At 41.4% G+C, this 23,789-nt stretch overlaps 1 protein-coding gene across 4 annotated transcripts in view; it reads left to right on the top strand.

Annotated features, from left to right (window-relative positions):
• ZMIZ1 (zinc finger MIZ-type containing 1) overlaps positions 1-23,789 on the top strand; it is a 525,799-nt gene that overhangs the window by 120,241 nt on the left and 381,769 nt on the right. The window lies entirely within an intron of this gene.

Consider the following 23,789-nt stretch of genomic DNA (forward strand, 5'->3'; position numbering starts at 1 on the left):
CAAAATGTTTCAGAAGCTTTATTTAAAATTAAATTAAAATTCAAATCTTATTAGTTTAGTGTGATCCTTGCCCTTGCTTTTCCTTGCTGAGTTTTCCAATGACTGGTGGCATGTATTTGGATACTTTAAGCTGCACACAGGCTTCTGAGTTATAAGTTGATAACCGGGTGGAACTCCAGATCGGCAGCTCAGGTGAGTGGAGCTGGTGGCTGGTAGGGCTGAGCAGGGCTGGAAGCCTGGACCCTGTCTGGCAGGGGGCCTGCGCTGGAACGCCAATCGGAAGCAAGGCGAGTGGGGCTGCGGCGGATACCCTGGCTGGCAAGGGGCCTACAGGCAGAACCCCAGAGCAGCGGCAGGCTGAGCGGGTCAGCCCGCCCAACTCTGGGGTTTTGGCAGTAGGCTGAGTGTCTCTGCCCGCCCTCGCTCTGGGGTTTCAGCTGCCGGCTCCTGCCAGCCGGGGTCTCAGCCCGCTGCCAGCCTGGGGTTCCTTCCCCCAGGCCAGCAGTGGGTGCTGAGTGGGACCGGCGGTGGGACCCCGGCTGGCAAAAATAAAAAATCGTCTCACGTGCCACCTTTGGCACGCCATAGGTTGCCGACTCCAGGTCTAACTGATCTCAGTTACATTTCTTAATCACAGTTCAGTAGCCTGTGGGTTCTGAACCTGCATGCCGCAGCCCCTTTCAAAAATCCGGTGGCTCAAGACCACCCTGCATTTATACCCAAATGGGAAGGGGGGTGGGTCATGGTATAGAAAAGGTTACAACCACTGCAATAGTCACTATTCCTAAACAGATCAATTTGATGAGACTATACTGGGAAACATATTTTGTATGGGCGTTTTAATTTTACAACCAGTTTAAACAAGATCAAACCTTTTTTTTTTTTTTTTTTTTTTAAATGACAAATGTTTTTAGTTTAGCATCTTTATTTCTATGGTATGCCTCTGATCCTTCCCCCACTGCCAGCATTGCCTGGCCTAAGGCTTTTGTTCATGGTGTGTTTGCTAGTCCATCTCAGGGACTCTAAAAGCTGTGCATCATTTGGTTACAGGGTTAGATACCCAGCTGGTGTAAATTTGTGTGGCTTCATTGGCTTCAATTTAGTTTACGTCAGCTGAGAATCTGACCCATAGATTGGCCACTACAACTCTTCTCATTAAATTCCACTTTACTTCAGCATATAGTAGTATATTTCATGGTGACCCAGTTTTAAGGCAACTAAGCAGTGCTCTCTAATGCAACACTGATTTCTATGCAGACGCAGCTTTAGGTAGTGCCTAGGGTGCAGATTTCAGGATGGGACAAGAGCTATAGGCACCATAACTCAGGGACTGGTTCTGTGACAAAACTCTAAACCACACAAACTTTTCACTGTGCAGTTGATGTCATCCTCTTTTGCCACTGCAGGACACATGCATTTTCACTTTTGGTCTCCTTCTTCCTCCTTTCCCCCCGTTTTTTTTTTTTAATGTATCTGGCAGTCTGGTACAGTTGACCCTACATTTCAAGTCTTAGTGCACCAGACAGAGTGGAAAAGGTAGTACAGCCAATATGGAGGACTGGCTGGAGGGAAGTAAGAAACTAATTTAGGTGACTTTATTTGATCTGATCTTTAAGTGATAAAATGGGTTCAATAGTTCTAAATAATATATCTGTAGTAAGGTCTTTATCTTCTACAAACATGTTATCAAGTAAGCTAAGGGGCTGAATAATAATGATTGGTAGTCTTTAAGTTGGAAAGAATCTAGTTATGTGGATATCATTCTTTCTAGTAACTTTGTAATTGATGGATGTAACTTAAGCCAGGTTGAAACACCATACATTGGTTCTATATAAGGAAACAAAGCCTCTAAAGCATATTATGGCATTAGTTTGAGTGTCGGGTTTCACCCACTTATTGTGAATCTGAAAGCCAGGTAAACACCAAGGCTGTGCTTTTTTTTTTGCCCTTTTTTTCTCCTGTAGAGAAGGAAAACGGTAACCCAGTATTTGAAGCATGCAAGTTATGCAGATGTTCAAAAGGCCAAATAACACAAATAGATGGGCTGCAGCTGCTGGAGCAGTTATTTAGCAAGGCATGCTTTGCCGCTATAAGACAAGACTCCTCCATCATGCCTCTGGCTTCTGCCTACTTGAGGGAAATAACACAGTGAATTAATTTACCCTATTGTGATTGTAAATATGAAATCCCAATTGCTGTGACTTCTGAAAATAATTTTTCCTATTAAAAAGAAAATACACAGAGTGGAGTAGGAGGTGATGATATTATTTCCAATTAAGGAAAGGGGAAATTTTTCAAAAGCACAAATGGGAATAGTGTACTTAATTCTCCTTCTCCTTCAAGTGCCTAACTTTCATGGGTACGTTTGAAAAAATTCCCCCAAATGGAATAACATAATATTTTAAGGCCTGAAAACCCTCTGAGAGCACAGAAGGAGACTGAATATGATACATTGGTTAGAATAGCTAGAAACCAATGTCCATCGGCAGCATAAGTGAGGAAAGTTAGTGAATATGTTTACTATTAAGACTGCCAGCTTTGGATAGCATGTATCACAGGGAGACAAGAATTGTTGGCTCAGAAGTGATGAGCAAAATTTCTGTGACCAATACACTTGGCAGAAGGGGTACACCATTGTCAGTCAGCCAAATGAAATCAGCAAGGAGTTAACTGAACTATGATGTTACCACAAAGAGTTCCATTGCTTTCAAGAAGGGTATTATAGTGACCTTGTGGAGGATTCTGGTGACGTCTTCCATAGGTTCCCATCTTTGCAATTGACTCTCTTGCTTTTATATATGTTTTGAAGAGTCGTATATGAAAGAGCAAGCAGGACAGTGATTCTTTGTCCTGTGACTTTGGAATTTGGTTGCGTGTTTGGAAATTATCATGCTGAAGTGTCATCTTTCAAGGTGGGTATCATGCAGGGCTCAAATCACCCAGAGGAGCTATCCTGTTCAGGGTTTTTCATTTAGAATAATCTCCTTTCACAAAAGATAAACCAGAGTTAGACCAGATTTGGGTGAAGAGCACAGCTGCCAGGGCACCATCTGAGAGCCAGCATTGTTTGTTAAAGCAGTATGGTCTTGAACATTGCATTATATCGGCAAGGAAAGCTGGGCATTTTTGGGGCATAGGGAGCTCTGTTTAGTGATTCCTTTTTGTCTTCATTTAATTTTCTGAGGTAAACTCTTATAATTTCTTTCTGCTCCTGGATTTCGTGACCAATGAGCACATGCAGGGTTTCTTCTCTTTGTCTTTGTTTTGGTGAAGGGGGGGGGGGGTTGTGTGTGTTTGTGTACACACGTGCCAGTGAACATATTGTTTCACTAACACTTCCTGGGTCCACTGTAGACCATCCTTGTATGTCTGGTCTGACATTTTTCCTGTCAGGAAATTGAAGACTTTGTATTGCTCAGAGAGGACAAAGAGAGAAAGAAAGAAAACACACACACCACAAAGAGAGACAGCGATGCTTCAAAGATCTTTGATTATTAATTCTCAGTAGGTTAAAGAGTCAGTACAGCTTAGTCCTGTAATGGCAAGGACAGACTTCCATGTGTTTGAATGAACAGTTATTTTATTGAAAGTATGGCTGGCTGTTGGATCCCCTGGGCTTTAGTAAGATAGGTCTGTGTTGGACTTCTGTGGAGCGGCAATATGGGCTTCAACCATAGAAATTAGCGGCTTATTACCAGTTGGACTTTAGCAACCACAAGAGAAGTCATCTGTGATTTTAAGGAGGATTCTCCAAGCTGAATATACAGGTCTATCTCATCTTACGCTGGGGTTACGTTCCGCAGTCAGTGCATAAAGCAAAAATCGCGTATAGTCAAAATTACATTGAGTGTAATGGCGGGTGGAATTGCCCACACTACAGAAACAGTATTTAAATTATTTTTCTCTTTTTTTGTTGTGTTTTTCTTGTTTTTGCCGATCGCGTAAAGCTGAAATTGTGCATGTTAAATGCGCCTAAGATGCGACAGACCTGTATAAAGACTTTTCACCACTCCTTGCTGGAGGCATCCACATGTGGTGATTGAGCATTAGATTAACAAAGGCATCAGGCAACTCAGGAGAGGCACTTACTTTTTTTACATTGTAGAAAAGAATGCCCTGATAAGAAGGTAAAGGAAGGAGGTGTGACTGGGGTGAGGGAGAGAATGTAGGGCGGGGAGCGTACCAATGAAATAGCTTTATTTCCCTGTTTCTTGTGGGAGCAGTCTATTACTGTTGTTGTGGTAGCACCAATCTGGTCAATAAGATGTAGTGTCTATCTGTCCTAGATACTTCTGTGGCCCCCAATACCGTCTGAGTGCCTCAGAATCTTTTAATATAGCAATCCTCACAACACTCCTATGAGGTAGGAAAGTGCGGTGCTGTTATCCCTATTTTAGAGTGGGAGAACTGTGATACAGAGACTGGGGGTATGTCTATATTTAAACCTCTACAGCGGCACACTACCTATGCTGATTCATAGATTCATAGACTCTAGGACTGGAAGGGACCTCGAGAGGTCATCGAGTCCAGTCCCCTGCCCTCATGGCAGGACCAAATACTGTCTAGACCATCCCTGATAGACATTTACCTAACGTACTCTTAAACATCTCCAGAGATGGAGATTCCACAACCTCCCTAGGCAATTTATTCCAGTGTTTAACCACTCTGACAGTTAGGAACTTTTTCCTAATGTCCAACCTAAATCTCCCTTGCTGCAGTTTAAGCCCATTGCTTCTTGTTCTATCCTTAGAGGCTAAGGTGAACAAGTTTTCTCCCTCCTCCTGATGACACCCTTTTAGATATCTGAAAACTGCTATCATGTCCCCTCTCAGTCTTCTCTTTTCCAAACTAAACAAACCTAATTCTTTCAGCCTTCCTTCATGTTCTCAAGACCTTTAATCATTCTTGTTGCTCTTCTCTGGACCATCTCCAGTTTCTCCACATCTTTCTGGAAATGCGGTGCCCAGAACTGGACACAATACTCCGGTTGAGGTCTAACCAGCGCAGAGTAAAGCGGAAGAATGACTTCTTGTGTCTTGCTCACAACACACCTGTTAATGCATCCCAGAATCACGTTTGCTTTTTTTGCAACAGCATCACACTGTTGACTCATATTTAGCTTGTGGTCCACTATAACCCCTAGATCCCTTTCTGCCATACTCCTTCCTAGACAGTCTCTTCCTATTCTGTATGTGTGAAACTGATTGTTCCTTCCTAAGTGGAGCACTTTGCATTTGTCTTTATTAAACTTCATCCGGTTTACCTCAGACCATTTCTCCAATTTGTCCAGATCATTTTGAATTATAACCCTGTCCTCCAAAGCAGTTGCAATCCCTCCCAGTTTGGTATCATCTGCAAACTTAATAAGCGTACTTTTTATGCCAACATCTAAGTCGTTGATGAAGATATTGAACAGAGCCGGTCCCAAAACAGACCCCTGTGGAACCCCACTTGTTATACCTTTCCAGCAGGATTGGGAACCATTAATAACTAATAGTTATATAACTGATGGGAGGAGTTCTTCTGTCAGTGCAAGTAATCCACCTTCCCAAGAGGTGGTAGCCAGGTTGACAGAAGAATTCTTCCATAAATTCCCAGTGTAGACCAGCCTAAGTGATTTGCCCAAGGTCACAAAGCAAATCTATGGCAGAGCTGGCAATTGGGTGTTCCAGATCCAGGCTAACACCTTAACCATTGGATAATTTGGCTTTTGAAACCATAATAATTAGTAAGCACTATGAACTTTGCTCTTAGGATGTCACCTTGGTTATGTAACTTGGATACTTTATTATAGATCACTTACTCCAATTCTGACATCAACTGATAGCAAAGGACAGAATTTTGAAAGATTATAATATCAGTAGTTCATACCCACATATTATGTAAAAAAGTAAAGTCTTCAAACACCTTGAAGAAGAACAGAGAAATGTACATATCTTGCAGCCATAATATTAATCTCATACAGTAATTATAGTTCAGATTACTTTCAGAATAATCATTAATTGTATATTAAATCGCAATCAGGTTTTTAAAAAATCAGCCATATTTGGAATCAGTATTGTCAGCATTGTCCAGATTGACAAAACCATCTTTCTTTACTTTTAAAAAGTAAGAAAGTATATGATTAGATTTGAGAAATAAGAGGTTTTTGCATTATAATGAAGTATTGTGATTTAGGTCTGGTGAAACTAAGATATGCAGGAAACAAGAGAAGCAGAAGAAACAGGAGCAGTGAATTTTGACTTAGGCAGGAGCATTTTTTTCTTACTAGAAAGTAATTTTACAAGTCTGATAATATAATTTAATTTTTGATGGGGAGACTTTCAAAAAGAGCACTTAGGTCCCGAAGTCTAATGAAAGCCAACGGGATTTGGGCAATTGCCTCTTGTGGCTGTCCAGATCTCCTCTGTATAGGAGATCTGGACAGATCTCATCTGTATAAACTCCCCCCCACACTCCCCCCAAACAATGTGTAACTACAGCATGCGCTCATGAGAAGACGTGAACATTTTGTTTCTGGCACCAATAGAAGTGGACTCACCTGTAGATTGAATAATTGGACCTACATTATAGATCCTGAAGAACATTGGTATCTGGAGGGGAATCAAACTCTTGCAAAGAATTTAAAAATTAAAAGACAGAATTAGCTAGATCCTTATGCTGGCCTGATTACCAGATAAATTCTTTGGTTAAGATTTTAAAAACAAAAACCGGCACCAAAAATTAATATCCCAAATCCATAATTGGGCACCTACGTGAGGATCCTGTTTTTGAAAAGTGCTGAGCAACTGGAAGCTCCCATTTACTGCCTTCGAAGTCTGTCTGTTGTGTGCTGAACACTTCAAAAAACAATTCACTTAGGCACCTAAATTGTGAAAATCTTGGTAAGCATACCAATACCTTAATTTTTAACGCGTGCAATTTCTCTGTTCTTTGTTGTCACTGGGCATATTGAACTGTAACTTCTCAATCTCCTATAGCCATTGTTTTTAGTGGCAGTGATGGCACAATACTGCATGAAGTTGAATCCCAGTCGATCGCCTGGTTGCAGATTTAAAACTGATGCAATTATAAGCATTTACTGTAGGTGGGATTGAATCTGAGAAATAGCTGTGAATATAATTCTTTGTTGACTACAGTTGCCTTTCCACCTGCAGTGTATTCCTTTTCAGAAGTGTGCTGCACTCGCGAGAGCTGTATGCTAAATACTTGCTTTTCTCTATCAGCTATACACAAAGTTCATTTTACATTCCTGATCGCTCATTTGTTGGTTCTGTGTTCACCCATGGTTGTCTGAATCTCCTTTTTTAAGCAGAACGATTAATCCTTTATTGCTATATTAAGAAACATATCATTGCATGATGACGCAAACAGGCTACTGGCAGTGGCCTGCAGAAAAATAAGTTGTCTTCCCAGTAGACTGAAGTGCATATGTTTAAAAAAAAATTGCAATGGGGGAAGAAAACAATGATTCTGTTCTTGTAAAAATTGAATTGGCTCATAGAAATGAGTCCTTCAGCTCATCCATTGTAATGTGCCCAGGTAGTGTTGTCCATCACTTCTCTAAATAAAGGATCTGTGATGGAGATTGAATGTCTGTCTACGTGATTGACCACTTCTGAGCAACATGCGGCTGCTGTCAGAGGGTTTGGTGCAATCTCTGGAATAAAATAGCTCTACTAGAATACTGTGTGTGATGGAAATGGGACTTGTATCATATGACCTGTTCTTATCATGCAATTTTTCTCTGAGGATGACCCCAAACTGACCCAGAAATTAGGATGCTTACAGTGAGGGTAGTGAAGCAGATCGGAAGCATACCAACTCATTAAGCTGCACGTGGTCACCTGTGGTGATGAAATGTGCTTCACCACGGCATTTCATAAACTGAAATTCATCTACATGGGGGGTAGTGGAGGTAGAGCTGATTTTGACAGGAACCTACCTGTTTGTGCCTGTAAATCAAGCAGTTAGCTGTGTGCTTCTTGTGGCTCTATTTCTAGCCATGGAGTCAAATATGCACCTATTCTGGGTGCAAACATTATTCTTGTGCATAGTGGAATGCGAGTGCCTCAAAAAAAATGCTCTGACTTTTATGCAAACTATTGAATTTCTACATAAAAGCGTTGAGCCACTAAAAGCAATGGTGCTGTGGGGTCAGTATGATCTACCTCTGTTTTTCTTCCTTCACACGGGGAAGAGGAGAAGAGTTGATTTTCTCACTGTTGACCTCGTTAACTTGTTGAATGAAGCATAAGTAACATTTCTAGCTCAATTGATGTGAATATAGAACCAAATAATGGAATTATTTCTTATTATTTTTATTAGTTGCATTACGGTAGTGCCTAGGGACCCCAGCTGAGACTAGGGCAGGGGTTTCATTGTACAAATGTGTCATAAGAGGCAGTCTGTGGCCCAAAGGTTTATGATCTACATAGACAAGACAAACAAAGGGGCTAAGATAATACAAATAATACAGAATGGGAGAGGAGATGAAATGTATAGTGGAAGAACCAAGAATAGAAACCAGATTTCTTGGCTCTTAGTCCAGAGCTCTATCCACTGGATTGGAATGTGTATTATACACCATCCAGATCACTGCAGCAGTTACCCTACAATGGATTTGTGATTGAGAAGAACTACAATGTTAGTTTAATAGCTGTGAATTGAAATGGAAGTAAAAACGTACTTTGTCCTATTTGAATTTCTGTTCTCCTGACCCTTACTGGCAAGACCACCACTGATTTCGGGGTGTTGAGCCTTGCAGAAGAGCAGGGTGGGATTTCATGGAAATGTTGCTAGATTTACGCTCTGTACACTCTTACAAAAGGGTGAAATAAAGCCAAAAGACTGGGACAGATCACAGTCTTTAATCGTTGCTGCTGCATGTAATTTATAAATGCACTAATCTGGATTCATTAGTTTGCCCAGTCAAAGGCATGTTGTGATTCGGCTGCCCTGGCTATCCTTGTTCTGCATTGTGTTAGCTGGAATGGGGAATCTCCATTTTAACAAGTCTGAAGCCTATTTTTTTTTTAAATCCGTTTAGTTAGCATAGCAAGGAGGTTTATTGCTTATCTCACTTTTTATCTGAGATCTTGAGGGTTTTCCCCTCCTATAACTCACTGTTTAAATTGTTATTATATTTAAGCAAATCAATTTCATTGCAGAGTTTTTCCTGTCATAATGATCAGTTTGCAGCACAAATCTCATTGATTTTTCACAGCCCTGAAAAACAGTTGACGAATAGCACTGGGATAACTCTGGAGAGATGCATTTTGTGGCAGCTTGGAGAAACCACGACTAACCCCCACCTCACTTTCTCTCCCTACCCTCTTCCCAGCACCCCCCTGCCCAGCATCAAGCCTAGGCACTGGGTGGAACAAGCTGGGCTCCTGATTGCAATAAAATGGCACCCACAAGGGTGGGGGCGGGTGGAAGAGACACTCTCTATCTTACTAAGGGAATATTGCAGCTGAGGTCAGCATTGCCCTATCAACCAGGGCGTGAACTTCATCAGACCTGAATCTTTCACCAAAGAGAACCAAATCCTCAGCAGCCGAGCTGATCGGAATGCAAGCATCCTGCACTTGCTCTGACAATCTGACCTTGCTGTTTACATTTTGTAAACTCAAAGTCAGAATAATTGGTGCGCGAGGCTAACTCTTCCCCTCCCCCTGGCATTTTCATAACTGTTTCTTGGCAAATTTAGCTTCCAGAAAACATAAAAAACAAGACGAGGAAGAGGAAAATTCTCCCAATTGTCTGTGAACTTGCACTGACTCTTACTTGATCTTCAGTGGATGCTTTTGTTTTATGTTCTGATTTTCTCCTTTTTCTGCTACCCTTATGTAAAGTGTATCGGCTTAGGCTTTGTGCATACATGGCAGGCGTAGTTAGCTTGATTGAAAATCTGATTCAGGTGAATTTCCTACCTTCACTACTCTTTCCCTCCTACTACTTTCTTTGTCTAAACACTCCAGTACATTAATATAATAGCAGTGGGACTGCTGTGCAGATTCGGACAGCACTGCTATGCTGCTGTTGGCCATTGCTTACTGTGTCCTACCAATCATCCATATAAAGTACCTTTTCATTTCCAATCGCTGAATTTTTTTTACACACTGGGGATGACAATCTGAAATGACCCATCCTTACACTGCAGTAGAGAATCCTGCTACTGAGACCTTTTCAGCTTACATTGCTTAACCACAGTATACCAGTACCAGGAGTTCTAAGAATATACTACCTCTCATCTGCAACAAGTCATGGAGTATTGCATATTGTGCAGGGAACTACTCTGCTGCTTGAAATACAGAAGTAAAGATAAGACACTTCAATATATGACTACCCAAGGAGGTTGCCATTTTTGCTTAAATATTTGTTGGTACCCCATGAGCCTTAAAAATCAATTGGTAGAGTGCAGCAGGATGGGTGCTGGGAGTGCCAATGCTTCTTACTTTAATAAACAGGAACATGGTATTTTGGATAATGAGACAAAGTGAAGAGGAAACATAGGTTTCTTTTTGCTAATGATACCTCCAGACAAGGCCGCTCACTTACTGAATGAAAGTGTTTCCCTAATGTCTAGCATCATGAAGCTTGAACTTATGAAAAGCAAATGGCAATTCACAGCAAATGTGCATTTGGCCCACCTGGCAATTTTATGGCAAAACAAGAGCCATACAAGTTTTCCTCCGCTTCCTCTTTTAACAATCATTGTATAAATGGAACACCAAAAGGTGGGCTGCAGAGAGAGGGAAAGCAGGAATCCCATCTGGCTTATCTGCACATAGAGAAACCATGGTATGAACAGTGAGAACTAATAACAGGAACTGGTGGGAGAATTTTACATGTGGAACCTTTTCTGCAATTCTAAAATTGAAAAGAAGTGTATGCAGTGACTTATAAGACATGTAAAGATCAAATTTCTGCCCCAAGTTCCTTATAATAGCATGCAGAAAAAAATTACACAAGACAATGGATCAGACATGTCAGTGGTTTCATTGTGTGTTTGCAAAAGATGTGCTGATTTTTTTTTTTAAAGGACTCATTTAGAGGAATGGGAAGGTATTTGGAACACAAAAGTTAGAGGTTGTTCCAAGCGTATTAGCAGGAAGACGCTAAGAGGTCAAAAGGAAACATGACACAAAGGGGATGTCTACGCTGCAGTTAAAAACCCATTGTAGTGTAGACCTCCTGGCTTGGGCTGGAGCCTGGGCTTTAGGGTCCTGTGATGGTCCCTGAATTTCTACACTGCAGTTAAACAATCCCTTAGCCTGCGCCCCATGAAACCAAGTCAGCTGGCATGGGACAGCCAGCCTTTTTTTAATTGCAGTGTAGATTATTTCTAAAGAGAACAATTAAAGGCTGCAGAGGAATGCAAGGTGACTAATATACTGTATACTGAATCTCCTTAAATCATAGCTGTGATACGGCCATTCTCTGTCGTATAATATGACGGTGCTCCTTTTGTAAGGGAAGGCTAATGCTGGAATCTTTGGACAAGGATTATTTCAGTCTTGCGCAGAATGCTCTGTATCATTAGCCTTGGGAAGAGGCAGTGAATAAGCTTCTTGCTGAGGCCAGTGGGCAGAATGAAAGGCAACCCCATGCGGGGGCTTTTTCTATCCATCTGCTGCAAATCGTGCTCTTCACAAATTAGATTTGGCAATGAACCCCCTATCACTGGGAGTGTTCATATACAGCCAGGTACTAGATATGTAATTATGCTTCCCAGGCCTGCCCTTGTGTATGAACGATATTAACCAGGCAATAAAGGGCTGTGTGTGTGTGTGTGTGTGTGTGTGTGGTGGGGGAGAGGGCACTGGGGCTGTGGGGGATATTTGGAAGCGGACTCAATTTAAAAACAAAATGATTAAAACATGAAATGTGCTTTGAAAAGGGGAATATAAAGAGAGGTTATGGATGCCTGTGCCTTTCACAGATTGACTCTAAATGTTGCCAAGAGTGTTGCTGGTTCTCAGTCTATCTAAATAAAGAGCAGATATATTAACCCTTGTAACCCTGGCATCTTTCTGATTGCTCCTCTGTGCTTCCCCCCACTGAATGTGTAGGAGCGGGTGTATACTTGCTCTCCACATACCAGTCTATGGATGTAAGCATTTGTGATGGTTCTTTTTTTTCCACAAATGGTTGCTTACATTACAAACGATTCTAAAAACAGAGTTAGTTCTGCACTTGCAAATGTTGCTAAGCAGCATCAGCCCCCTGCCCCAACTGTTCCACTAACTAACAGACTTCAAATGGGAAAATTCAGCGGGAGACAGTGATTTTAACAACATAGATAACTGTGTGTGTGTGGCGGGGGGAGGTACTATAAAATTTTGGGGGTTTCTGTTACCACTTTTGGGAAGACATGCGAAACCTGGGAATGGCTTTGCCACTTGTAAATAATGCGAAGAGAGGAGAGAGCGTGACTATTTACAGAGAACTTAGGGTGAAATCCTGGCCCCGTTGAAGTCAATGGAGTTTTGCCATTGACTTCAGTGAGACAGAATTTCAAATTTAGATTATACAAACTCAAAAGGAACCCCTTCATTACCCTGAGAAGCTTAGAGACTAACTCAGGTAGCTACAATACAAGCAATAAAAGACGAGGAGGAAAGTGGGAGCAGACTGGATCTGAGAGATGAAGGGTGAGGTGGAAGAAGAGGGTTTTAAGAAGGTTTCTTGATTAATAGAAAGGGGGAAGTTATTCCAGATGTTTGTGCCTCTCTCTCCTCCTCCCTTTCTCCGTAATCTGCAAAATTTAGTGAGAAAAGGACTACTCATCACTGAATGTATTTTATTGTGTCACTGACAAGCTTCTGGTTTTGCCTGGCTGTTTAAAAAATGTTAGATTGAACTTAGTAATAAAAATACAAAAGGGGGTGTATGAATATCTTATGACATAAAATGTTACTGAAATAATTCCTGAGGCAGAAATTGTTCTGTTCACCATTCCTAATAAGTTCTAACAATACTATTATTCAATTTCAAATTGTTATATTAAATGTGATCTCTGTCCATTAAGGAACATTGTAATAAAATGCTCACTTGTGATCAATTACATATAAATTCAAACATCTTAATTTATAATTGTTACAGAATCATAGAAATGTAGGGCTGGAAGGGACCTCAAAAGATCATCTAGTCCCCCTCCCTTCACAGATTATATGCAGTTATAATAAAGTCAGTAATAAATGTGTTTACTACTTTTAATTGTCAATTATTTGTAATACATTTATTTACATAATTTTATCATTTACACACACACACAAAAGGGGGAGTGACAGAAACCAAAAATCCTGCTACCTGTGTCCAAAATTTCCTTTCTGTTGTTCTTGTCATTGAGTAAAGTCACAATTATACCATATAATCTTTAAATTAAGCGGCTATCTATGGGTGCCAGACGAGTAAAATATACTTAGCCTTATGCCTTGTCACATTATTTCCAGTTAGAAATAGTAAATATTTTAACTAGATCAAGAAAGCATATTAGGCAATCTGCCATATTTCCAAAGGACTGCAATTTTGCATTTATTGTTTGTTTATATTCCAATAGCATCTCAAGGCCCCCGCTGAGGTCAGGACACCATTATACTAGGGCCTGTACAAATATGTACTAAGAGGCAGTCGTTGCTCCAAAGAGTTTACAGTCTAAATAGATGAGTGAGAGAGAGTGGATTATATTTCACCCATTTTGCAGGAACTGAGGCACAATGATATTACTGCTAATAGTACCTAATTCTTTAAAATAGCACTTGCCATTAGTAGATCTCAAAAGCCCTTTACAAAGGAGGCAACCATCGTATTCCCATTGTACAGATAGGGAAACTGAGAACCAGAGGTGAAGTTACTTGCCTAAGGTCACTCAGCAAGCCAGTGGCTGAGCTAGGACTAGAATCCAGGTCTCCTGAGTCATAGGTTGTTGCTTTATCCACTAGACAATACTGCTCAAGAATTCTACCACAGAACTGCCAGTGTTGCAGCTTCATTGACCACCTACTAAGCCATAGGACAAAACTTGTCCTTATGTGCTAATTAAATACTAGATAATTAAGTACTATCTAGTACACTTTTCTAATTAAATACTAAATAACTAAATAGTTTTAGACTAAACTAAACTATAAGTTTAGTATTTTTAAACTTAATACTAAATTTAAAATACTATTAAACTTTTTAATTTAAAAAATTAAATACTATACTATACTAAATACTATACTATTTAAAAAAATAAATACTAGTATACTAGTATAATATACTATTATACTATTAATAGTATATTAATACTATTAATATTTAATAGTATTTAATACTATTAAATACTCCCCTTTTTGTGATGTACAGAGTGACTAACCCTAAGTAGTAGTGTCTAATCTTAATTAAAACTTCTACCCATGCTTCTTGAACTGAGCTACTTGGCTACCCAGCTACTACCTGCAGGGAGGGGAGGAGTTCTGGAGTGGTAATATTTATAATCAGTGCACCACTAGAAGATTTATGGGGAGCTAAAATGCTGCTTGCCCACAAAACCTGAGCTGGTGAGATCAGCCTTGTTTGTTCTTGCCTGAACTTTTGGTTGCATTGTCTGCCTTTAAAGACTAAGGGCCAGATTGTCAGCTATCGTAAACTGAAGTCAGTGGAGCTACACTGACTTACCCCAGCTCAGGATCTGGCCCTTAAACATTTTTTTGGGGGTGTACCAATGAATTGTAGTTTTGGTATTTAACTTCCTTCCCCCCAGATTATCTGCACTTTTCATGTCATCCTGAGGATCATCCCATTTGGCTCCCTACTTTAAATGCTCTTTGGCTCATCTTGAAGCCCTGTATTTTGGTGGCGGCTCGCTGGTATTGATCCTTTATCCGGATAGCGCATATGCCGACTGGAGGGGTTAGGTATGTACCTGAGACAGCTCTCCTTTTTCCCTCCACTTCCATCAGGTTATGTGCATTCTCCACTCAGAGAAGGAACTTGGCTTTAAATGCTGACAGTTCTCCAAGTTAGCTGAAGTGCTGGGTGGAAGGCATGGTGGTCTTCACCACCAACCATTTAAGGGGTTGTGTGCACTAGTGTGTTTTATTTTTTTCCCCCCCCTTAGACTGGTGATAGGAAAAAGCAGAAAGAAAGAGAGAACTAAAATTAACCTGAATGTGCATAGTCTCCCACCTGCCCCCAGATCCCTGGGTTGTTTGAAGCAGAATTGTCTTGTTACATTGGCTATTCACCCCAGTCATTCACTTTCACTGACGATCACTTGTGCTCTTGGCGCTGTTTCTCTCTCCCTTCCTTCGAACTGGGACAGACCTCTATGCCAGCATGGAATGCAGGCTTTGCAACCTTCTCAGCCTAAAGTAAGTGCTAGCAGCCGATTCTCACCTTCGGTCAGACGCTCCCATTGAGCACAGCTGAGAGGCAGCCCTCAGGAAGGCAGGAGCTCTTGCTGCTGCAGCTGGGGGTATGGCTACACTGGCGAGTTGCAGGACTGGAAAGCCTCCACCAGCGCTGCAATTAGTAAGTGGCCACACCTGCAGGGCACTTCCAGCGCTGCAACTCCCTGGCTGCAGTGCTGGCCGTACACCTCACTCAGCATGGGGAATAAGGATTCCAGCGCTGGTGCTGCAGTGCTGGTCATCAAGTGTGGCCACACACCAGCGCTGTGATTGGCCTCCAGGGTATAAGGATGTATCCCAGAATGCTTTTATAAATTACTCTCTTTGTTTTATTATGCAGCCTCTCTTTGTTTTGTTATGAACGAGCTCCGCGCGGAGCTCCACAAACAGAGCTCCTGTTTGCTGTGATCATATGTACCTGGCTGTAAACAATCAAATGAGAGGCAGGCAGGGAGCGAATGAAACAGCGGGGAGTCGTGTTGGCTGCAGGCTGTTTGCAATTAAGAGTTAAGACTAAGGGGTCGGAAACATGTTCTGATTTTTCAAGGCAGGAAGCTAAACACACAGTGTTGGCTCCAAAAATCCCGTCTCTCTCTCCCCCCGCTCCCTGTCACACTAGACCCCACTCCACCCCCCTCTTTTGAAAAGCACGTTGCGGCCACTTGAACGCTGGGATAGCTGCCCATAATGCATCACTCCCAACAGCGCTGCAAATGTGGCCACACACCAGCGCTGGTAGCTGTGAGTGTAGCCACACACCAGCGCTGGCCCTGCACAGCTGGATGACCAGCGCTGCAAACTACCAGCGCTGCAAACCGTAAGTGTAGCCATACCCTAAGGTAGTAATCAGAGGAGGTGGGGAGAGGATTACTGAACAGCAGGGAAAGGTGCTACTGGGTCCCCACCCAAGACCAGTGAGGTTGGCTGGAGAGCCCATTGCCTGGAGTGGCTAGGTAGGATCAGGGACAGCCCCTGGGCAAAATGGGAATGCTGCCACTCTTTGTTATCTATATACAGGGTTGGAAGAAGTAGACTTTTGTCAGTAAATGTTGGCCAATGTTTATTACACACAAACTAATGAAAAAGATATTTCCATTGATGAACATCATCACAATTTACAGAGAGGCAAAACAAGAAAAACGCTTCTTGAGAATGTATTAGAGTTTTTGGTTTGAAAGATATTTACTTTATATCTTCTGACGTGCTGTTGACAATTTATGTTTAACAGTTATAAAGCTTTAACTGTTTGAATGTGTCTACTGTTGTTAAATAATTATTGTCTGACCCTCTCCATGATTTCCTGAAATTGGAAATTTAACTCAGGTTATCTTAATCCATGTTAAGTAACTTGGATTAAAATATCAGTGAAGATACAGCAACTTGTCTTTTAACTCGAGTTAGCAGTTCCAGTTCAAGCAAGCCCAGGCTGCCCTATAGGGCAGTGATATGTCTTCGCTGCTGTTTTATGACAGGTTTCAGAGGGGTAGCCCTGTTAAGTCTGTATCAGTAAAAACAATGAGGTGGCACAAGGACTCCTCATTGTTTTTACTGCTGTTTTAAAATGTGTTAGCTAATGCAAGTCAAGAACACATCTTTTCCATGTAGACATACAAAAAGAGAGAGCGAGACCTTGCTCCAAACAGCCTGGTGTGTTTGTGTCATGCTCTCTTAACCCAGGAACCTATCCTTGCAACAAAGCCCGTTGCCAACTCTGTCCACATAGCTATTCAAGGGACACCATCATAGGACCTAATCACATCAGCCACACTATCAGAGGCTCGTTCACCTGCACATTTACCAATGTGATATATGCCATCATGTGCCAGCAATGCCCCTCTGCCATGTACATTGGCCAAACCGGACAGTCTCAGCGCAAAAGAATAAATGGACACAAATCTGACACCAAGAATTATAACATTAAAAACCAGTCAGAGAATACTTCAGCCTCCCTGGACAATCAATTACAGACCTAAAAGTCGCAATTATTCAATAAAAAAAACTTCAAAAACAAACTCTAACAAGAAACTGCAGAACTGGAATTAATTTGCAAACTGGACATCATTAAATTAGGCTTGAATAAAGACTGGGAGTGGATGAGTCATTACACAAACTAAAAACTATTTTCCCCCTACTGTTACTCGCATCTTCTTGTCAACTGTTTGAAATGGGCCATCCTGATTATCACTACAAAAGTTTTTTTTCTACTGCTGATAATACCCACCTTAATTGATTAGTCTCATTAGAGTTGGTATGGCAGCCCCCATTTTTTCATGTTCTGTGTGTGTGTGTGTGTGTGTGTGTGTGTGTGTGTGTGTGTGTGTGTGTATCTTCCTACTGTATTTTCTACTCCATGCATCTGATGAAGTGGGCTTTAGCCCACGAAAGCTTATGCTCAAACACATTTGTTAGTCTCTAAGGTGCCACAAGTATTCCTCATTCTTTTTAGTGAAGAGGAGATTACTACAGCTCCCAGATAAGCCACTTAGGAATTAAAGATCATGGCATGGCATGGCATGGCTGGCCCAGGACATCTAACTGAGGCTCAGAGTGCAGGGCTAAAAATTGCTGTGTAGGCCTTCAGGCTGAAGCCTGGGCTCTGAGACGTTCCCCTCTCGTGGGGTCCCAGAGCTCGTGAAATCTCAACATCTGCACAGCAATTTTACAGCCCCGCAGCCTGAGCCTGAATCAGATGGTCTGGACCAGCTGTGTTTTTTTAATTGCTGTGAAGACCCTTAGGGCTTGATCCAAGAGTCATTGAATTCAGTGTCAGTCGTCTTTTGCTCAGGGTGTGGAGGCTCACGCTGTTAGCTCTGGGAGAGCCCCTGGGGTCAGTCCCTGGTGATTGTCCACTTACAATCCAAAGTTGGAAATGATGCAGCAAATGAGTGTGACTAAGATTAGGTAAGGGGGGTTATAGCAAGAGAGAGAGAGAACTTCAGTTCTCCTTTTTTGCTTCCTTTTGCCAGGACTGTGGGGTACTGGCCTCTGCAGAATGAGAGTTATAAAATTAAATAATCTGTTAATAACTGGTAAATTAACCTCATGTCTTTACAGAGAACAAATATAGTATTTATGTAAAAGTTGTTAAGAGTTTTTCTCTTTTTAATTAGCAGAAATAGATGCAAAATGAATGATAATTAGGCAGCTGATGAATTCAGTAGTACAATTATGCCTAAAGCTATGCCCCAGTACTTAATGCTGGATGCTCTGAGCAATCAAAGAAGCCTATTTATATAATTTATTTATAAAACAAAGTTACAAATAAGAGTGACACCTATACTTCAAGTGCATCAACTTCAGCTGCTGGCAAGATCTTTTTAAAATTGAATATATTAATTAAAAAAAAAAGAAGAAAACCCTATGCTATTTGTGAAGAGACCAGCGATTGAATTTTAACTTCAGTAATAGATAACTGTCAGATTTGTAGAAAGGCTTTTATTTAAAACACTGGAAAAGAACAACTGAGCATTAACTAGAAATGAGCTGAGATTTTCCATGATTCAGGAAGCATGAAAATGAATGTTTTTTTCCCCATGCCCTCTTTCTTGTTGCTTTGTTCCTCCTTTGGGGCAGTCTGTGCCGAGAGAGCAGAGGAAATTGTAGAGCCCTGGCTGTCTGCTCTATGAGGCTTTAAGAAAATACAAGCCATTAGAAACAGCTGCCTCACACGCATCCAAGTGGGAAGACTAAACTGATTAGTGTATAAACGCTGGGAGATGGTAGGCAGCGGTGTCAAAGGGGCTATGACAGTCATCAGATTGTGGTTTATTTCAAGCTATTGTTTGAATGATTGATCTCTCCCCATAGAGGAAGCTTTACGGTTTTGAAGAGGTATAATATAAAACCAGAATGACGGATCCAGCTTTACTATAAGCAACTTCTTGCTTCACTATTTTGTACTACCAACCTTGGTGTTTCATGAACAAGCCTGTTGTCTTTTTACCAAGCATGCATTACAAATTTAAAATGTACTCGTCTTAACAGAGTCGAAATTGGCACTTGCCCATTTAGAAGAATGTATTAGTCTGCAATACTAAATCCCTTTGGGAGGAAAAGGTAGGGGGCATTTCCAACAGCGGCATTCTGATGCTTCCTTTCCAGCATCTGTATGATGAAATACTGATATAAAGGTTACAACTGATCAGTTTAATTCCAGGAGATGAGTATAAGGAGGTAAGCGTATAAACAGACTAGCTTATAATGTCTTGAGGGTTTGATGTTCTATTGGGGTGGCCAATGTGCATAATACACTGCATCCTTGAGTGATGTCAGCAGCAGGAATCAAAACGGAGACCTTTATGATCTGAAAGCGTGAGTCTCTGCTGTTTGATCTAAAACACAGCTCCTTTCACCAAGGCTGCAGCAAGGTCATCAGCTTGTATATATGGCCTCGCCACCACTAAAGGGAGACAGAGCACCACCCTGAGTGGGTGTGGGTTCCATGCAGCCTGTACTGTACTGCATGTGGGTCAAAGACAGTTCTATAATGCGGTGTGTGGCAGCATCAAGCATTGCATGCTGGGACTCACACAGTCTTCACAGGACAATTGTGTGTTAAGTGAGATGGGTTTTATATAACCTCCCCCTCTCCCCCAAAATAACCACTAGCTCCCTCTCAGCCTCCTGGCTACTTCCTATTTTGGCCCTAATTTGGGCAGTGTTTATGTGGCTGGGTCACTGGTGTTTTAGGTGAGAATTTGTTTATCTAGTTGTGCTGATGAGGAAATAGCCCCCACTCTCCACTTTTTAACAATATAGGCTTTCTGTTACTGATTGGACTAATCCAAGGGTCATATACCAAGATGTGTCGCAGATGCTTCCTGGAAGCAAGATATTGAGTCATCTGGAATTTTGGGATTTCTTCTGCCTGATCATTAAAGGTTGTTGTTTTCCATTGTAGAATCACATATGCTTTTCAGACAGCTGTATTTTTGCATTGTTCTTTCCAAAAGAGGAATGGTGTCTGTGTCTGAGGCAGTATCACAACTTTTCTTCTTGGCACATAGATACCATTTCCATGCAGTGATTGTCAGATGGTGGAGCCTGAAGACACTCAAAAAGGCATCCAGGGTTGCACTGCTCTGTGGTAAAGTCTCCTCAGCTTATCTTGAGTCAGACTGTTGTCCCAATGGTCTGGAATTGCTTTCAGATGCTACCCAGCTGATGGGTGTTGGAATAACCCCATCTTCAATGCTCTGGGAGGATAAACTTTAAATAGAGGTCTAGCCTACACTGAAAATTAAGATTGACTTACCTGTGTCAGTCAGGTGTGAAAAATCCACGTCCAGGAGCAAAGTAGTTATGCCAACCTACCCCCAGTGTAGACACAGATAGGTCACTGGAAGAATGCTTCCATTGACCTAGCTGCTGTCACTTGGGAAGGTGGTGCTCCTATATTGATAGAAAACCCCTTTTGTCTCTTTAGGCTTCGTCTTTGCTACACTATGGAGAGGATATACTGTTATATCACAAATTTGATCTAGAAACCATTTGTTCATGTGTTGGGAAGATTTGTAGCAGAGGAAAAAAAGTTATAAGCTTTTATAAAATTTGTAACCCCCATTTCTAGGGAACTTACTCTGATTTTTGCATTGGGGGTCAGAAATGCTGGAGTTGAGGGACCCTTGAATGTCTGAGGGAGTGGGATGGTTTGGTGATTAGGGCATGGGATTGGGACATAGGATGACTAGGTTTGATTGCTGGCTTTATCACTGACCTTGGGACCATTTCTCCTTTTTGTGCCCTTTCACCATTTCTCTTGTCTATTCAGATTGTGAGTTGTACAAATAATAATTGTTGTTTCCATCATTTGTACTCCATGGGAGCACTTGAAATCTCTTGCTTTGTCCCTTCCTTTCTCTCACATCTCCTGAGGGTAAGAACCCTTCACCGGCCATCCTGGTGGGTCAATTTAAAATTCCCCATATTCTGGTCATGAGCTATTTTTTAAATGAGGTCCTGGAATGGCCCCTCCATATTTACTCAGTGGAAAAGTGCATTTGAAAGACAAAGAATTTGATTTAAAAGCTGTTGGCAACCAGCTGCAATAGGAGTATTTATCTCTGGTGTCTAAGTCGAACATTATGAGTTGTCTGAAATAAGACAAGTAAGAAACCAGTTTTCCTGTTCTGGCTACACTGGGCAGCTGCAAAGGTGATGACACTGGCTACTAGTTAGTGAGGATAAGAGGATATTGATTTCTGGCAAACACATTACAGCGTAAGGCAAATATCCATAAAGACTGTGGAGAAAGCCAAATAATATTCAGCAGTGGAAATAAAAAAATAAAATTGATTTAACATATTTTCTTAAAACAACGCTCCCTCCCTTCATTCTTCCCTTCTGTTGAGGCTCCATCTAGGCAACCTGCAAAAGAGCTGAAAGTGCTAGCTGTTCTAATTGCTTGGAATTTTGGCAGACTGGAAGGGATGCCACTCATGTTTGCCTGCCTGGACATTTATAACTTGCAGCTGTGCGGTCCAGGACTCAGCTCAGTGTGGTAAACCAATCTGGCCCTTGGAAAGCAACATTCCTTCTCCTCGTTCCCCCCTCCCCTCGCCATCACCTCTCACCGCACATGCGCGCATGTAGTCTCCTCCATCCTGGTTGGTAGAGCAGTAAGAGAGACTTTGCTTGACTCTGGCTAGGATTTTCTTTGACTGTTGTGCAAGTGGAAAAAAATGAAATTGTAGTTGTATGTTCCCCCCTATTAAAATTAAACCATTGTTAGCATTTTAAATAATTATAATGGAAATACTTAGCATTTAGGTAGTGCTTGACATTTTTAAAAGTACTTTGCAGATGTTTGTTAATTATTCCTCCCAATGTCCGGATGTGGTAAGGATTATCACTCCCATTTTATATAGGGGAAGACTGAGGCAGAAAGGTTTATTGACTCGGTCATGTCTACTGAAGAACTAGGACTTTGAGATAGGGAACTCCTAGCTTCCACCCCATACTCGTTTTGATATGCCTCAATGTCTTTTTCTTTTAATTCTAATGCAAACCGTGATAGCATGGCCGATTAAAATGAAGAGCTCTGCTGGTGTAACGTTCTGGTTTGCTTTACTCGTAAATTGAGACTGAGGGTGTTTCCTCTGACCTCCAGTGGAGATTAAGATCAATGTTTGTTGTGCATCTCCTGATTTTATGGATGTTTGCATTTTGTAAAGGTTTTTAAAGCAGATATGTGCTTGATTCAGTAGGGGACACTTTTTTGTTCTGTCACACAGAATTCAGGAGTGGCAGGATTTGGGTTTTGCCTTTGGGAGAGAGGTATTCTGAAATACCTCCACATAGGAACATCCAAAGTTTAGGGAGCAGTAGAGTTTGGGCAATGGGTGTAGGCCTATTTCTTCTTTAAAATACGCCCAAACCACTGACTCTCTTGGTCCCGTCTCCTGCTTGACTTTTTCATCACACATCTAAACTATTTGTGAGCATTCTAGGTAATAGGAAAGGGAAATTGTCATCCTCCTCTTCTTTGGATCAGTTCATCAGAGAGCAACCCTCTTCTGGCCTATCTCCCCTCCTAATTACCAACCTCCCGCTTCTCTGCTGGTGGTCTCAATCAGTTGTGATTCACGAGAGAGTGGCCTTCAGACCATAGATGGAGAATCCAGGCTTCAATTAATGAAAAGCCTGTCTCCCCCCCCCCCCATTTCTCTCTCTGTTCAACTGGAAGGCATTAGACACTATATACTCTGTCTTGATTTCAATAGTCTGAAGCTACGTTACAAACATGCAGCATTGTCAGCCAGGGCTTTGTGGACTATTTCTAGTTTTAGGGGAAACTACACCTCTACCTCAATATAACGCTGTCCTTGGGAGCCAAAAAATCTTACCACGTTATAGGTGAAACTGTTATATTGAACTTGTTTTGATCCACCAGAGTGCGCAGCCCCGTCCTCTTAGAGCACTGCTTTACCACGTTATATCCAAATTCGTGTTATATCGGGGTAGCGGTGTATATGATTTCTGTGTCACCACACTAGCCAGGTGCAATATCATTCTGTGACCTTTAGTACAGTTCTCTGCTTCTTTTTCTCCCCCATAACTAGTAATTATTAAGCTCAATGTTGAATGGATCTAATTTCATCTGGTTTGGAGCATAAAGAAGGTTTTCTACATAAATGTAGAAAAATATAAGTGACCTGGGTATGCATGAATTGGTTAAAACCTTGTATGACCGACAGTGCTCCCCATTAAAATCTGTGCAATTGCTGTTTGCAGGTAATTAACATTACGGTGGTATTTCTCATACCAAGTACAGGAAATACTTTGGTAGCATCAATCTTGTGAAAAGTAAAACTGTACAGATTTTAATGGAGATCTCTGTATATAAAATCAACATTAAATATTATTAGACTGTGTAGAAGACGTTTTGAATTA

The sequence above is a fragment of the Mauremys mutica genome, chromosome 7 (assembly GCF_020497125.1).
Source record: "Mauremys mutica isolate MM-2020 ecotype Southern chromosome 7, ASM2049712v1, whole genome shotgun sequence".
Lineage (NCBI taxonomy): Eukaryota > Metazoa > Chordata > Testudines > Geoemydidae > Mauremys > Mauremys mutica.